This window comes from Argopecten irradians, unplaced genomic scaffold (genome assembly GCF_041381155.1).
Source record: "Argopecten irradians isolate NY unplaced genomic scaffold, Ai_NY scaffold_0608, whole genome shotgun sequence".
In the NCBI taxonomy this organism is placed as follows: domain Eukaryota; kingdom Metazoa; phylum Mollusca; class Bivalvia; order Pectinida; family Pectinidae; genus Argopecten; species Argopecten irradians.
Genome location: NW_027188075.1, coordinates 32,869 through 46,624, shown reverse-complemented (window position 1 = coordinate 46,624; position 13,756 = coordinate 32,869). Strand labels below are relative to the sequence as shown.

The following is a 13,756-nucleotide window of genomic DNA, read 5'->3' as shown; positions in this document are numbered from 1 at the left end:
GTGACGAAATACTCAGAATGTTAATACATCCAAATTTGTTTACCATCTAAATGATATAGAGTATACATTGAATCGAATTATGTCTAAATGATAATACGTGTATGGTTAAAAGAAACAAAAAATGAACTTTAAATACTTTTGTGTGTTAGAAAACATTTCAAAGAATAAGTATGAAAACATATTCAACTAGGATAGATACGTTTTTGAATCAGTAACTAGCCGAAAAGGAAAACGTGAATCGATTTCCGTTGGTTGCATCATGTAAGAAGCCCGTGTAGCTCAGTCGGTAGAGCATCAGACTTTTAATCTGAGGGTCTAGGGTTCGAGTCCCTACATGGGCGTTTATGTTTTTGAATTTTGATCTTCTCTTCAATGCCCATAGATATTTTGTTTCCATTAACATTTTTTGTGTTCATTTGGAAGAAAGCCCTTGTAGGAAGATATTCCTCCAAGCGTTAGAATGAGTATTTAAGAAACGATGAATATGAGCTTTCTGCAAACATTTCGGTCTCAGTCTTTTTTATCATCTGAAATTGTTTTAATTTATTTCGTCAAAAGTGTAAGTATTAGAATAATTTATAAGCATTACATCTTATAAAATAATTGAATGGATAAAAAGAGTGATTCAAAAATCATTTAAGGTTCTACCGAGATTTGAACTCGGATCGCAGGATTCAGAGTCCTGAGTGCTAACCATTACACCATAGAACCGCTTAGCGAAAGCTTGTTACAAGCTACCGTTATCATCAGACATTTGATCCTGAAAAGGTGATAGGTAATCGTTTTAAGCATTTCTTAAGTATCAAATGCGAGGATTCGGCAGTAAAAATATTAATAAAAACAGTGGTTGAAATAGGTTCTACCGAGATTTGAACTCGGATCGCAGGATTCAAAGTCCTGAGTGCTAACCATTACACCATAGAACCGCTTAATGATGAATCCTGTCTTCGGAACCACCAAATGAATGAAATATTTTCACACAACTTTCAACTATCAATTCTTTCAACTGTCCATAAGTGAATTTGAGTTTTCAATGTATGATTAGGGATTGAATGTATTTTTCTAATTTTCATAGCGGCTGTGAATAGTAGAAGCTATCAAAATATGCCGTTCTCGGAAGATATGTGGATAGCTTCTGCTATTCATAGCCGCTATGAAAATTAGAAAAATACATTCAATCCATATATTTACATTAGAATAATTTATGAAAATAAAAATAATTGAAAGGTTATTATATTATGTTTTAAATTATGACACCCATATACGAAGAGAAACGAGATTAATGGAACAGCTGGATGACAAAGTCGTTCCACAACGTCAAATTTTCAAGCTTCCGCCTTCCAGTCGACTAGTTTTTGCAAATGACAAACGATAAACAAGAAACATAGTTAAAATCAGTTTGATTGATTTATTACAGTAATCCTTAGTTTATTCTGAATCAACAAACAACACATCAAAGAGTATACATTAAAATATTGTAGGGGACTATTTTTTATTGATATGAAGGTGGCGTGATGTTTGATATCAGCTGATCGATGCACGACAATCGTTGTATTCATAGTGTATTCATAGTGTTTTCATAGGGACATGTTTGTTTTCGTCAGTTGGTTGATGCATATAGTGACGAAATACTCAGAATGTTAATACATCCAAATTTGTTTACCATCTAAATGATAGAGTATACATTGAATCGAATTATGTCTAAATGATAATACGTGTATGGTTAAAAGAAACAAAAAATGAACTTTAAATACTTTTGTGTGTTAGAAAACATTTCAAAGAATAAGTATGAAAACATATTCAACTAGGATAATACGTTTTTGAATCAGTAACTAGGCCGAAAAGGAAAACGTGAATCGATTTCCGTTGGTTGCATCATGTAAGAAGCCCGTGTAGCTCAGTCGGTAGAGCATCAGACTTTTAATCTGAGGGTCTAGGGTTCGAGTCCCTACATGGGCGTTTATGTTTTGAATTTTGATCTTCTCTTCAATGCCCATAGATATTTTGTTTCCATTAACATTTTTTGTGTTCATTTGGAAGAAAGCCCTTGTAGGAAGATATTCCTCCAAGCGTTAGAATGAGTATTTAAGAAACGATGAATATGAGCTTTCTGCAAACATTTCGGTCTCAGTCTTTTTTATCATCTGAAATTGTTTTAATTTATTTCGTCAAAAGTGTAAGTATTAGAATAATTTATAAGCATTACATCTTATAAAATAATTGAATGGATAAAAAGAGTGATTCAAAAATCATTTAAGGTTCTACCGAGATTTGAACTCGGATCGCAGGATTCAGAGTCCTGAGTGCTAACCATTACACCATAGAACCGCTTAGCGAAAGCTTGTTACAAGCTACCGTTATCATCAGACATTTGATCCTGAAAAGGTGATAGGTAATCGTTTTAAGCATTTCTTAAGTATCAAATGCGAGGATTCGGCAGTAAAAATATTAATAAAAACAGTGGTTGAAATAGGTTCTACCGAGATTTGAACTCGGATCGCAGGATTCAAAGTCCTGAGTGCTAACCATTACACCATAGAACCGCTTAATGATGAATCCTGTCTTCGGAACCACCAAATGAATGAAATATTTTCACACAACTTTCAACTATCAATTCTTTCAACTGTCCATAAGTGAATTTGAGTTTTCAATGTATGATTAGGGATTGAATGTATTTTTCTAATTTTCATAGCGGCTGTGAATAGTAGAAGCTATCAAAATATGCCGTTCTCGGAAGATATGTGGATAGCTTCTGCTATTCATAGCCGCTATGAAAATTAGAAAAATACATTCAATCCATATATTTACATTAGAATAATTTATGAAAATAAAAATAATTGAAAGGTTATTATATTATGTTTTAAATTATGACACCCATATACGAAGAGAAACGAGATTAATGGAACAGCTGGATGACAAAGTCGTTCCACAACGTCAAATTTTCAAGCTTCCGCCTTCCAGTCGACTAGTTTTTGCAAATGACAAACGATAAACAAGAAACATAGTTAAAATCAGTTTGATTGATTTATTACAGTAATCCTTAGTTTTTTCTGAACCAACAAACAACACATCAAAGAGTATACATCAAAATATTGTAGGGGACTATTTTTTATTGATATGAAGGTGGCGTGATGTTTGATATCAGCTGTACGATGCACGACAATCGTTGTATTCATAGTGTATTCATAGTGTTTTCATAGGGACATGTTTGTTTTCGTCAGTTGGTTGATGCATATAGTGACGAAATACTCAGAATGTTAATACATCCAAATTTGTTTACCATCTAAATGATAGAGTATACATTGAATCGAATTATGTCTAAATGATAATACGTGTATGGTTAAAAGAAACAAAAAATGAACTTTAAATACTTTTGTGTGTTAGAAAACATTTCAAAGAATAAGTATGAAAACATATTCAACTAGGATAGATACGTTTTTGAATCAGTAACTAGGCCGAAAAGGAAAACGTGAATCGATTTCCGTTGGTTGCATCATGTAAGAAGCCCGTGTAGCTCAGTCGGTAGAGCATCAGACTTTTAATCTGAGGGTCTAGGGTTCGAGTCCCTACATGGGCGTTTATGTTTTGAATTTTGATCTTCTCTTCAATGCCCATAGATATTTTGTTTCCATTAACATTTTTTGTGTTCATTTGGAAGAAAGCCCTTGTAGGAAGATATTCCTCCAAGCGTTAGAATGAGTATTTAAGAAACGATGAATATGAGCTTTCTGCAAACATTTCGGTCTCAGTCTTTTTTATCATCTGAAATTGTTTTAATTTATTTCGTCAAAAGTGTAAGTATTAGAATAATTTATAAGCATTACATCTTATAAAATAATTGAATGGATAAAAAGAGTGATTCAAAAATCATTTAAGGTTCTACCGAGATTTGAACTCGGATCGCAGGATTCAGAGTCCTGAGTGCTAACCATTACACCATAGAACCGCTTAGCGAAAGCTTGTTACAAGCTACCGTTATCATCAGACATTTGATCCTGAAAAGGTGATAGGTAATCGTTTTAAGCATTTCTTAAGTATCAAATGCGAGGATTCGGCAGTAAAAATATTAATAAAAACAGTGGTTGAAATAGGTTCTACCGAGATTTGAACTCGGATCGCAGGATTCAAAGTCCTGAGTGCTAACCATTACACCATAGAACCGCTTAATGATGAATCCTGTCTTCGGAACCACCAAATGAATGAAATATTTTCACACAACTTTCAACTATCAATTCTTTCAACTGTCCATAAGTGAATTTGAGTTTTCAATGTATGATTAGGGATTGAATGTATTTTTCTAATTTTCATAGCGGCTGTGAATAGTAGAAGCTATCAAAATATGCCGTTCTCGGAAGATATGTGGATAGCTTCTGCTATTCATAGCCGCTATGAAAATTAGAAAAATACATTCAATCCATATATTTACATTAGAATAATTTATGAAAATAAAGATAATTGAAAGGTTATTATATTATGTTTTAAATTATGACACCCATATACGAAGAGAAACGAGATTAATGGAACAGCTGGATGACAAAGTCGTTCCACAACGTCAAATTTTCAAGCTTCCGCCTTCCAGTCGACTAGTTTTTGCAAATGACAAACGATAAACAAGAAACATAGTTAAAATCAGTTTGATTTATTACAGTAATCCTTAGTTTTTTCTGAACCAACAAACAACACATCAAAGAGTATACATCAAAATATTGTAGGGGACTATTTTTTATTGATATGAAGGTGGCGTGATGCTTGATATCAGCTGTACGATGCACGACAATCGTTGTATTCATAGTGTATTCATAGTGTTTTCATAGGGACATGTTTGTTTTCGTCAGTTGGTTGATGCATATAGTGACGAAATACTCAGAATGTTAATACATCCAAATTTGTTTACCATCTCAATGATAGAGTATACATTGAATCGAATTGTGTCTAAATGATAATACGTGTATGGTTAAAAGAAACAAAAAATGAACTTTAAATACTTTTGTGTGTTAGAAAACATTTCAAAGAATAAGTATGAAAACATATTCAACTAGGATAGATACGTTTTTGAATCAGTAACTAGGCCGAAAAGGAAAACGTGAATCGATTTCCGTTGGTTGCATCATGTAAGAAGCCCGTGTAGCTCAGTCGGTAGAGCATCAGACTTTTAATCTGAGGGTCTAGGGTTCGAGTCCCTACATGGGCGTTTATGTTTTGAATTTTGATCTTCTCTTCAATGCCCATAGATATTTTGTTTCCATTAACATTTTTTGTGTTCATTTGGAAGAAAGCCCTTGTAGGAAGATATTCCTCCAAGCGTTAGAATGAGTATTTAAGAAACGATGAATATGAGCTTTCTGCAAACATTTCGGTCTCAGTCTTTTTTATCATCTGAAATTGTTTTAATTTATTTCGTCAAAAGTGTAAGTATTAGAATAATTTATAAGCATTACATCTTATAAAATAATTGAATGGATAAAAAGAGTGATTCAAAAATCATTTAAGGTTCTACCGAGATTTGAACTCGGATCGCAGGATTCAGAGTCCTGAGTGCTAACCATTACACCATAGAACCGTTTAGCGAAAGCTTGTTACAAGCTACCGTTATCATCAGACATTTGATCCTGAAAAGGTGTTTTTCAATAGGTAATCGTTTTAAGCATTTCTTAAGTATCAAATGCGAGGATTCGGCAGTAAAAATATTAATAAAAACAGTGGTTGAAATAGGTTCTACCGAGATTTGAACTCGGATCGCAGGATTCAAAGTCCTGAGTGCTAACCATTACACCATAGAACCGCTTAATGATGAATCCTGTCTTCGGAACCACCAAATGAATGAAATATTTTCACACAACTTTCAACTATCAATTCTTTCAACTGTCCATAAGTGAATTTGAGTTTTCAATGTATGATTAGGGATTGAATGTATTTTTCTAATTTTCATAGCGGCTGTGAATAGTAGAAGCTATCAAAATATGCCGTTCTCGGAAGATATGTGGATAGCTTCTGCTATTCATAGCCGCTATGAAAATTAGAAAAATACATTCAATCCATATATTTACATTAGAATAATTTATGAAAATAAATATAATTGAAAGGTTATTATATTATGTTTTAAATTATGACACCCATATACGAAGAGAAACGAGATTAATGGAACAGCTGGATGACAAAGTCGTTCCACAACGTCAAATTTTCAAGCTTCCGCCTTCCAGTCGACTAGTTTTTGCAAATGACAAACGATAAACAAGAAACATAGTTAAAATCAGTTTGATTGATTTATTACAGTAATCCTTAGTTTATTCTGAATCAACAAACAACACATCAAAGAGTATACATCAAAATATTGTAGGGGACTATTTTTTATTGATATGAAGGTGGCGTGATGTTTGATATCAGCTGATCGATGCACGACAATCGTTGTATTCATAGTGTATTCATAGTGTTTTCATAGGGACATGTTTGTTTTCGTCAGTTGGTTGATGCATATAGTGACGAAATACTCAGAATGTTAATACATCCAAATTTGTTTACCATCTAAATGATAGAGTATACATTGAATCGAATTATGTCTAAATGATAATACGTGTATGGTTAAAAGAAACAAAAAATGAACTTTAAATACTTTTGTGTGTGTTAGAAAACATTTCAAAGAATAAGTATGAAAACATATTCAACTAGGATAGATACGTTTTTGAATCAGTAACTAGGCCGAAAAGGAAAACGTGAATCGATTTCCGTTGGTTGCATCATGTAAGAAGCCCGTGTAGCTCAGTCGGTAGAGCATCAGACTTTTAATCTGAGGGTCTAGGGTTCGAGTCCCTACATGGGCGTTTATGTTTTGAATTTTGATCTTCTCTTCAATGCCCATAGATATTTTGTTTCCATTAACATTTTTTGTGTTCATTTGGAAGAAAGCCCTTGTAGGAAGATATTCCTCCAAGCGTTAGAATGAGTATTTAAGAAACGATGAATATGAGCTTTCTGCAAACATTTCGGTCTCAGTCTTTTTTATCATCTGAAATTGTTTTAATTTATTTCGTCAAAAGTGTAAGTATTAGAATAATTTATAAGCATTACATCTTATAAAATAATTGAATGGATAAAAAGAGTGATTCAAAAATCATTTAAGGTTCTACCGAGATTTGAACTCGGATCGCAGGATTCAGAGTCCTGAGTGCTAACCATTACACCATAGAACCGCTTAGCGAAAGCTTGTTACAAGCTACCGTTATCATCAGACATTTGATCCTGAAAAGGTGATAGGTAATCGTTTTAAGCATTTCTTAAGTATCAAATGCGAGGATTCGGCAGTAAAAATATTAATAAAAACAGTGGTTGAAATAGGTTCTACCGAGATTTGAACTCGGATCGCAGGATTCAAAGTCCTGAGTGCTAACCATTACACCATAGAACCGCTTAATGATGAATCCTGTCTTCGGAACCACCAAATGAATGAAATATTTTCACACAACTTTCAACTATCAATTCTTTCAACTGTCCATAAGTGAATTTGAGTTTTCAATGTATGATTAGGGATTGAATGTATTTTTCTAATTTTCATAGCGGCTGTGAATAGTAGAAGCTATCAAAATATGCCGTTCTCGGAAGATATGTGGATAGCTTCTGCTATTCATAGCCGCTATGAAAATTAGAAAAATACATTCAATCCATATATTTACATTAGAATAATTTATGAAAATAAAAATAATTGAAAGGTTATTATATTATGTTTTAAAATTATGACACCCATATACGAAGAGAAACGAGATTAATGGAACAGCTGGATGACAAAGTCGTTCCACAACGTCAAATTTTCAAGCTTCCGCCTTCCAGTCGACTAGTTTTTGCAAATGACAAACGATAAACAAGAAACATAGTTAAAATCAGTTTGATTGATTTATTACAGTAATCCTTAGTTTATTCTGAATCAACAAACAACACATCAAAGAGTATACATTAAAATATTGTAGGGGACTATTTTTTATTGATATGAAGGTGGCGTGATGTTTGATATCAGCTGTACGATGCACGACAATCGTTGTATTCATAGTGTATTCATAGTGTTTTCATAGGGACATGTTTGTTTTCGTCAGTTGGTTGATGCATATAGTGACGAAATACTCAGAATGTTAATACATCCAAATTTGTTTACCATCTAAATGATAGAGTATACATTGAATCGAATTATGTCTAAATGATAATACGTGTATGGTTAAAAGAAACAAAAAATGAACTTTAAATACTTTTGTGTGTTAGAAAACATTTCAAAGAATAAGTATGAAAACATATTCAACTAGGATAGATACGTTTTTGAATCAGTAACTAGGCCGAAAAGGAAAACGTGAATCGATTTCCGTTGGTTGCATCATGTAAGAAGCCCGTGTAGCTCAGTCGGTAGAGCATCAGACTTTTAATCTGAGGGTCTAGGGTTCGAGTCCCTACATGGGCGTTTATGTTTTGAATTTTGATCTTCTCTTCAATGCCCATAGATATTTTGTTTCCATTAACATTTTTTGTGTTCATTTGGAAGAAAGCCCTTGTAGGAAGATATTCCTCCAAGCGTTAGAATGAGTATTTAAGAAACGATGAATATGAGCTTTCTGCAAACATTTCGGTCTCAGTCTTTTTTATCATCTGAAATTGTTTTAATTTATTTCGTCAAAAGTGTAAGTATTAGAATAATTTATAAGCATTACATCTTATAAAATAATTGAATGGATAAAAAGAGTGATTCAAAAATCATTTAAGGTTCTACCGAGATTTGAACTCGGATCGCAGGATTCAGAGTCCTGAGTGCTAACCATTACACCATAGAACCGCTTAGCGAAAGCTTGTTACAAGCTACCGTTATCATCAGACATTTGATCCTGAAAAGGTGATAGGTAATCGTTTTAAGCATTTCTTAAGTATCAAATGCGAGGATTCGGCAGTAAAAATATTAATAAAAACAGTGGTTGAAATAGGTTCTACCGAGATTTGAACTCGGATCGCAGGATTCAAAGTCCTGAGTGCTAACCATTACACCATAGAACCGCTTAATGATGAATCCTGTCTTCGGAACCACCAAATGAATGAAATATTTTCACACAACTTTCAACTATCAATTCTTTCAACTGTCCATAAGTGAATTTGAGTTTTCAATGTATGATTAGGGATTGAATGTATTTTTCTAATTTTCATAGCGGCTGTGAATAGTAGAAGCTATCAAAATATGCCGTTCTCGGAAGATATGTGGATAGCTTCTGCTATTCATAGCCGCTATGAAAATTAGAAAAATACATTCAATCCATATATTTACATTAGAATAATTTATGAAAATAAAAATAATTGAAAGGTTATTATATTATGTTTTAAATTATGACACCCATATACGAAGAGAAACGAGATTAATGGAACAGCTGGATGACAAAGTCGTTCCACAACGTCAAATTTTCAAGCTTCCGCCTTCCAGTCGACTAGTTTTTGCAAATGACAAACGATAAACAAGAAACATAGTTAAAATCAGTTTGATTTATTACAGTAATCCTTAGTTTATTCTGAACCAACAAACAACACATCAAAGAGTATACATCAAAATATTGTAGGGGACTATTTTTTATTGATATGAAGGTGGCGTGATGTTTGATATCAGCTGTACGATGCACGACAATCGTTGTATTCATAGTGTATTCATAGTGTTTTCATAGGGACATGTTTGTTTTCGTCAGTTGGTTGATGCATATAGTGACGAAATACTCAGAATGTTAATACATCCAAATTTGTTTACCATCTAAATGATAGAGTATACATTGAATCGAATTATGTCTAAATGATAATACGTGTATGGTTAAAAGAAACAAAAAATGAACTTTAAATACTTTTGTGTGTTAGAAAACATTTCAAAGAATAAGTATGAAAACATATTCAACTAGGATAGATACGTTTTTGAATCAGTAACTAGGCCGAAAAGGAAAACGTGAATCGATTTCCGTTGGTTGCATCATGTAAGAAGCCCGTGTAGCTCAGTCGGTAGAGCATCAGACTTTTAATCTGAGGGTCTAGGGTTCGAGTCCCTACATGGGCGTTTATGTTTTGAATTTTGATCTTCTCTTCAATGCCCATAGATATTTTGTTTCCATTAACATTTTTTGTGTTCATTTGGAAGAAAGCCCTTGTAGGAAGATATTCCTCCAAGCGTTAGAATGAGTATTTAAGAAACGATGAATATGAGCTTTCTGCAAACATTTCGGTCTCAGTCTTTTTTATCATCTGAAATTGTTTTAATTTATTTCGTCAAAAGTGTAAGTATTAGAATAATTTATAAGCATTACATCTTATAAAATAATTGAATGGATAAAAAGAGTGATTCAAAAAATCATTTAAGGTTCTACCGAGATTTGAACTCGGATCGCAGGATTCAGAGTCCTGAGTGCTAACCATTACACCATAGAACCGCTTAGCGAAAGCTTGTTACAAGCTACCGTTATCATCAGACATTTGATCCTGAAAAGGTGATAGGTAATCGTTTTAAGCATTTCTTAAGTATCAAATGCGAGGATTCGGCAGTAAAAATATTAATAAAAACAGTGGTTGAAATAGGTTCTACCGAGATTTGAACTCGGATCGCAGGATTCAAAGTCCTGAGTGCTAACCATTACACCATAGAACCGCTTAATGATGAATCCTGTCTTCGGAACCACCAAATGAATGAAATATTTTCACACAACTTTCAACTATCAATTCTTTCAACTGTCCATAAGTGAATTTGAGTTTTCAATGTATGATTAGGGATTGAATGTATTTTTCTAATTTTCATAGCGGCTGTGAATAGTAGAAGCTATCAAAATATGCCGTTCTCGGAAGATATGTGGATAGGTTCTGCTATTCATAGCCGCTATGAAAATTAGAAAAATACATTCAATCCATATATTTACATTAGAATAATTTATGAAAATAAAAATAATTGAAAGGTTATTATATTATGTTTTAAATTATGACACCCATATACGAAGAGAAACGAGATTAATGGAACAGCTGGATGACAAAGTCGTTCCACAACGTCAAATTTTCAAGCTTCCGCCTTCCAGTCGACTAGTTTTTGCAAATGACAAACGATAAACAAGAAACATAGTTAAAATCAGTTTGATTGATTTATTACGGTAATCCTTAGTTTTTTCTGAACCAACAAACAACACATCAAAGAGTATACATCAAAATATTGTAGGGGACTATTTTTTATTGATATGAAGGTGGCGTGATGTTTGATATCAGCTGTACGATGCACGACAATCGTTGTATTCATAGTGTATTCATAGTGTTTTCATAGGGACATGTTTGTTTTCGTCAGTTGGTTGATGCATATAGTGACGAAATACTCAGAATGTTAATACATCCAAATTTGTTTACCATCTAAATGATAGAGTATACATTGAATCGAATTATGTCTAAATGATAATACGTGTATGGTTAAAAGAAACAAAAAATGAACTTTAAATACTTTTGTGTGTTAGAAAACATTTCAAAGAATAAGTATGAAAACATATTCAACTAGGATAGATACGTTTTTTGAATCAGTAACTAGGCCGAAAAGGAAAACGTGAATCGATTTCCGTTGGTTGCATCATGTAAGAAGCCCGTGTAGCTCAGTCGGTAGAGCATCAGACTTTTAATCTGAGGGTCTAGGGTTCGAGTCCCTACATGGGCGTTTATGTTTTGAATTTTGATCTTCTCTTCAATGCCCATAGATATTTTGTTTCCATTAACATTTTTTGTGTTCATTTGGAAGAAAGCCCTTGTAGGAAGATATTCCTCCAAGCGTTAGAATGAGTATTTAAGAAACGATGAATATGAGCTTTCTGCAAACATTTCGGTCTCAGTCTTTTTTATCATCTGAAATTGTTTTAATTTATTTCGTCAAAAGTGTAAGTATTAGAATAATTTATAAGCATTACATCTTATAAAATAATTGAATGGATAAAAAGAGTGATTCAAAAATCATTTAAGGTTCTACCGAGATTTGAACTCGGATCGCAGGATTCAGAGTCCTGAGTGCTAACCATTACACCATAGAACCGCTTAGCGAAAGCTTGTTACAAGCTACCGTTATCATCAGACATTTGATCCTGAAAAGGTGATAGGTAATCGTTTTAAGCATTTCTTAAGTATCAAATGCGAGGATTCGGCAGTAAAAATATTAATAAAAACAGAGGTTGAAATAGGTTCTACCGAGATTTGAACTCGGATCGCAGGATTCAAAGTCCTGAGTGCTAACCATTACACCATAGAACCGCTTAATGATGAATCCTGTCTTCGGAACCACCAAATGAATGAAATATTTTCACACAACTTTCAACTATCAATTCTTTCAACTGTCCATAAGTGAATTTGAGTTTTCAATGTATGATTAGGGATTGAATGTATTTTTCTAATTTTCATAGCGGCTGTGAATAGTAGAAGCTATCAAAATATGCCGTTCTCGGAAGATATGTGGATAGGTTCTGCTATTCATAGCCGCTATGAAAATTAGAAAAATACATTCAATCCATATATTTACATTAGAATAATTTATGAAAATAAATACAATTGAAAGGTTATTATATTATGTTTTAAATTATGACACCCATATACGAAGAGAAACGAGATTAATGGAACAGCTGGATGACAAAGTCGTTCCACAACGTCAAATTTTCAAGCTTCCGCCTTCCAGTCGACTAGTTTTTGCAAATGACAAACGATAAACAAGAAACATAGTTAAAATCAGTTTGATTGATTTATTACAGTAATCCTTAGTTTATTCTGAATCAACAAACAACACATCAAAGAGTATACATTAAAATATTGTAGGGGACTATTTTTTATTGATATGAAGGTGGCGTGATGTTTGATATCAGCTGATCGATGCACGACAATCGTTGTATTCATAGTGTATTCATAGTGTTTTCATAGGGACATGTTTGTTTTCGTCAGTTGGTTGATGCATATAGTGACGAAATACTCAGAATGTTAATACATCCAAATTTGTTTACCATCTAAATGATAGAGTATACATTGAATCGAATTATGTCTAAATGATAATACGTGTATGGTTAAAAGAAACAAAAAATGAACTTTAAATACTTTTGTGTGTTAGAAAACATTTCAAAGAATAAGTATGAAAACATATTCAACTAGGATAAATACGTTTTTGAATCAGTAACTAGGCCGAAAAGGAAAACGTGAATCGATTTCCGTTGGTTGCATCATGTAAGAAGCCCGTGTAGCTCAGTCGGTAGAGCATCAGACTTTTAATCTGAGGGTCTAGGGTTCGAGTCCCTACATGGGCGTTTATGTTTTGAATTTTGATCTTCTCTTCAATGCCCATAGATATTTTGTTTCCATTAACATTTTTTGTGTTCATTTGGAAGAAAGCCCTTGTAGGAAGATATTCCTCCAAGCGTTAGAATGAGTATTTAAGAAACGATGAATATGAGCTTTCTGCAAACATTTCGGTCTCAGTCTTTTTTATCATCTGAAATTGTTTTAATTTATTTCGTCAAAAGTGTAAGTATTAGAATAATTTATAAGCATTACATCTTATAAAATAATTGAATGGATAAAAAGAGTGATTCAAAAATCATTTAAGGTTCTACCGAGATTTGAACTCGGATCGCAGGATTCAGAGTCCTGAGTGCTAACCATTACACCATAGAACCGCTTAGCGAAAGCTTGTTACAAGCTACCGTTATCATCAGACATTTGATCCTGAAAAGGTGATAGGTAATCGTTTTAAGCATTTCTTAAGTATCAAATG

The 13,756-nt window shown here is 33.1% G+C and overlaps 26 non-coding genes across 26 annotated transcripts; 9 read left to right on the top strand and 17 right to left on the bottom strand.

Moving 5' to 3' along the window:
* The first annotated feature begins 268 nt into the window (after positions 1–268).
* Positions 269–341, top strand: Trnak-uuu (transfer RNA lysine (anticodon UUU)). The gene has a single exon. It is a non-coding gene; the product is annotated as a tRNA-Lys (tRNA).
* Positions 342–639: 298 nt separating this feature from the next.
* Positions 640–711, bottom strand: Trnaq-cug (transfer RNA glutamine (anticodon CUG)). The gene has a single exon. It is a non-coding gene; the product is annotated as a tRNA-Gln (tRNA).
* A 143-nt stretch (positions 712–854) lies between these two features.
* Trnaq-uug (transfer RNA glutamine (anticodon UUG)) lies at positions 855–926 on the bottom strand. The gene has a single exon. It is a non-coding gene; the product is annotated as a tRNA-Gln (tRNA).
* Positions 927–1,886: 960 nt separating this feature from the next.
* On the top strand, positions 1,887–1,959 carry Trnak-uuu (transfer RNA lysine (anticodon UUU)). The gene has a single exon. It is a non-coding gene; the product is annotated as a tRNA-Lys (tRNA).
* A 297-nt stretch (positions 1,960–2,256) lies between these two features.
* Positions 2,257–2,328, bottom strand: Trnaq-cug (transfer RNA glutamine (anticodon CUG)). The gene has a single exon. It is a non-coding gene; the product is annotated as a tRNA-Gln (tRNA).
* A 143-nt stretch (positions 2,329–2,471) lies between these two features.
* Trnaq-uug (transfer RNA glutamine (anticodon UUG)) lies at positions 2,472–2,543 on the bottom strand. Its single transcript has one exon. It is a non-coding gene; the product is annotated as a tRNA-Gln (tRNA).
* Positions 2,544–3,504: 961 nt separating this feature from the next.
* On the top strand, positions 3,505–3,577 carry Trnak-uuu (transfer RNA lysine (anticodon UUU)). The gene has a single exon. It is a non-coding gene; the product is annotated as a tRNA-Lys (tRNA).
* A 297-nt stretch (positions 3,578–3,874) lies between these two features.
* Trnaq-cug (transfer RNA glutamine (anticodon CUG)) lies at positions 3,875–3,946 on the bottom strand. The gene has a single exon. It is a non-coding gene; the product is annotated as a tRNA-Gln (tRNA).
* Positions 3,947–4,089: 143 nt separating this feature from the next.
* Trnaq-uug (transfer RNA glutamine (anticodon UUG)) lies at positions 4,090–4,161 on the bottom strand. The gene has a single exon. It is a non-coding gene; the product is annotated as a tRNA-Gln (tRNA).
* A 957-nt stretch (positions 4,162–5,118) lies between these two features.
* On the top strand, positions 5,119–5,191 carry Trnak-uuu (transfer RNA lysine (anticodon UUU)). Its single transcript has one exon. It is a non-coding gene; the product is annotated as a tRNA-Lys (tRNA).
* Positions 5,192–5,488: 297 nt separating this feature from the next.
* Trnaq-cug (transfer RNA glutamine (anticodon CUG)) lies at positions 5,489–5,560 on the bottom strand. Its single transcript has one exon. It is a non-coding gene; the product is annotated as a tRNA-Gln (tRNA).
* Positions 5,561–5,710: 150 nt separating this feature from the next.
* On the bottom strand, positions 5,711–5,782 carry Trnaq-uug (transfer RNA glutamine (anticodon UUG)). The gene has a single exon. It is a non-coding gene; the product is annotated as a tRNA-Gln (tRNA).
* Positions 5,783–6,745: 963 nt separating this feature from the next.
* On the top strand, positions 6,746–6,818 carry Trnak-uuu (transfer RNA lysine (anticodon UUU)). The gene has a single exon. It is a non-coding gene; the product is annotated as a tRNA-Lys (tRNA).
* A 297-nt stretch (positions 6,819–7,115) lies between these two features.
* Positions 7,116–7,187, bottom strand: Trnaq-cug (transfer RNA glutamine (anticodon CUG)). Its single transcript has one exon. It is a non-coding gene; the product is annotated as a tRNA-Gln (tRNA).
* Positions 7,188–7,330: 143 nt separating this feature from the next.
* Trnaq-uug (transfer RNA glutamine (anticodon UUG)) lies at positions 7,331–7,402 on the bottom strand. The gene has a single exon. It is a non-coding gene; the product is annotated as a tRNA-Gln (tRNA).
* Positions 7,403–8,364: 962 nt separating this feature from the next.
* On the top strand, positions 8,365–8,437 carry Trnak-uuu (transfer RNA lysine (anticodon UUU)). The gene has a single exon. It is a non-coding gene; the product is annotated as a tRNA-Lys (tRNA).
* Positions 8,438–8,734: 297 nt separating this feature from the next.
* Positions 8,735–8,806, bottom strand: Trnaq-cug (transfer RNA glutamine (anticodon CUG)). Its single transcript has one exon. It is a non-coding gene; the product is annotated as a tRNA-Gln (tRNA).
* A 143-nt stretch (positions 8,807–8,949) lies between these two features.
* On the bottom strand, positions 8,950–9,021 carry Trnaq-uug (transfer RNA glutamine (anticodon UUG)). Its single transcript has one exon. It is a non-coding gene; the product is annotated as a tRNA-Gln (tRNA).
* Positions 9,022–9,978: 957 nt separating this feature from the next.
* On the top strand, positions 9,979–10,051 carry Trnak-uuu (transfer RNA lysine (anticodon UUU)). The gene has a single exon. It is a non-coding gene; the product is annotated as a tRNA-Lys (tRNA).
* Positions 10,052–10,349: 298 nt separating this feature from the next.
* On the bottom strand, positions 10,350–10,421 carry Trnaq-cug (transfer RNA glutamine (anticodon CUG)). The gene has a single exon. It is a non-coding gene; the product is annotated as a tRNA-Gln (tRNA).
* A 143-nt stretch (positions 10,422–10,564) lies between these two features.
* On the bottom strand, positions 10,565–10,636 carry Trnaq-uug (transfer RNA glutamine (anticodon UUG)). The gene has a single exon. It is a non-coding gene; the product is annotated as a tRNA-Gln (tRNA).
* A 962-nt stretch (positions 10,637–11,598) lies between these two features.
* On the top strand, positions 11,599–11,671 carry Trnak-uuu (transfer RNA lysine (anticodon UUU)). The gene has a single exon. It is a non-coding gene; the product is annotated as a tRNA-Lys (tRNA).
* Positions 11,672–11,968: 297 nt separating this feature from the next.
* Positions 11,969–12,040, bottom strand: Trnaq-cug (transfer RNA glutamine (anticodon CUG)). Its single transcript has one exon. It is a non-coding gene; the product is annotated as a tRNA-Gln (tRNA).
* A 143-nt stretch (positions 12,041–12,183) lies between these two features.
* Positions 12,184–12,255, bottom strand: Trnaq-uug (transfer RNA glutamine (anticodon UUG)). Its single transcript has one exon. It is a non-coding gene; the product is annotated as a tRNA-Gln (tRNA).
* Positions 12,256–13,216: 961 nt separating this feature from the next.
* On the top strand, positions 13,217–13,289 carry Trnak-uuu (transfer RNA lysine (anticodon UUU)). The gene has a single exon. It is a non-coding gene; the product is annotated as a tRNA-Lys (tRNA).
* A 297-nt stretch (positions 13,290–13,586) lies between these two features.
* Positions 13,587–13,658, bottom strand: Trnaq-cug (transfer RNA glutamine (anticodon CUG)). Its single transcript has one exon. It is a non-coding gene; the product is annotated as a tRNA-Gln (tRNA).
* Between the last annotated feature and the right edge of the window lie 98 nt (positions 13,659–13,756).